Genomic DNA, 1,447 nt, shown 5'->3' on the forward strand with positions numbered 1-1,447 from the left:
ACTAAGTTTAGTAAAATGTTTCAATTTTCTCATTTACCAATAACTAAGTAAAATGTTTCAACTTTCATTGTCTCGTGTTTGCTTGCTTTGACTTTCACCCTTTACAGTTATGATGATTTTTGTTTTGCATTTTTCTTAAACCTGATTATCGGTGAAAAGGGTGGGTGTAAACGAGTGGAGCTAAGCTCAGACTCGCCTAACTTGGAGCTCGACTAATTTACTATAAGTTTATACCTCTATTTCTTAAGCTCGAGCTTGACTCGTTTGTTGCTCAATTTTTCATGTTCGATTTGGTTTGTGTGTAGCTTTTCAAGCTCGTGCATGGCTCTTGTTCGACTAGTTTATTAGTCATTAATTATAGTATTCTATAAATACTTAAGTTATAATTTTTATGCAATATTATTTCATTTTTAACATAGTTTTGTGTACAATAAACTATTATTATTATTATTATTATTATTATTATTATTATTATTATTATTATTATTATTATTATTATTATTATTATTATTATTATTATTATTATTATTATCGGTATCGTTACTAGTACTACTACGTAAAGTTCGATATGTGAAGCAAATCTTCGGTTGGACTCGATTATCAAATATTCAAATGGGTCTCAATATAAGCTCGAGTACGTTTAAACTCGGTTTGATTAGAGCTTTTAGCAAGGTGATCCATAGTAGCTTATGAACGATTCGATTTGTTCACAACCCTAGTAGTGATAACATCTACACCCACCGATTAAAAGAACATGATTTTCAGAAAAATTAACAAGAACAGAAGTCTTTGACTGATCTATGACCAAAACTAGACGATTGAGGATTTTGTAAAAAAGTAAAAGTGTCAAAAATCATGCAGTGGGTTCCAATATGAAGACATAACGTTAAAAAAAACCACACAAAAGTAACCAAAAAACAAAATCGCCCACCGTGGGGCTCGAACCCACGACCACAAGGTTAAGAGCCTTGCGCTCTACCAACTGAGCTAGACGGGCTATTGTTCACGGTAGTATTTAGTCCTCTAATAATACTTTTTGTTGTGTGTTTCTTAGAATATAAATGAATGATAAAGAACATATTTCACTAAACTGACTGCTAGATTCAAACAATTTAAACATATATATTCCACAAAGAGTATTATTTAATAGCATTAAAGTAATTTAGTTACTACTAGTATTTTACAAAATCCTACATACCCTTACTGATTGCTTTGTATACTAACTATGAATTTGTATAACGAGTATTATGAAACAAAGACGAGAAAAATGACTTACTTTATTAAAATTTAAAACTGATTTTCTCTATTGATAAATACGATATAGACCAGAGGCGGATCTACGTGGGAGACAGGGGTAGCCCGGGATACCCCTCAACTTTCTTGACGAAGTGCATTATTTTTGTTAAAATCTTCTTTTTATATGGCCGTAAGGCTACCTGGGTTCGAG

The 1,447-nt window shown here is 31.6% G+C and overlaps 1 non-coding gene across 1 annotated transcript; it reads right to left on the minus strand.

Annotated features, from left to right (window-relative positions):
• Positions 1–924: 924 nt before the first annotated feature.
• On the minus strand, positions 925–997 carry TRNAK-CUU. The gene has a single exon. It is a non-coding gene; the product is annotated as a tRNA-Lys (tRNA).
• Positions 998–1,447: the final 450 nt, after the last annotated feature.

This window comes from Helianthus annuus, chromosome 4, assembly GCF_002127325.2.
Source record: "Helianthus annuus cultivar XRQ/B chromosome 4, HanXRQr2.0-SUNRISE, whole genome shotgun sequence".
In the NCBI taxonomy this organism is placed as follows: domain Eukaryota; kingdom Viridiplantae; phylum Streptophyta; class Magnoliopsida; order Asterales; family Asteraceae; genus Helianthus; species Helianthus annuus.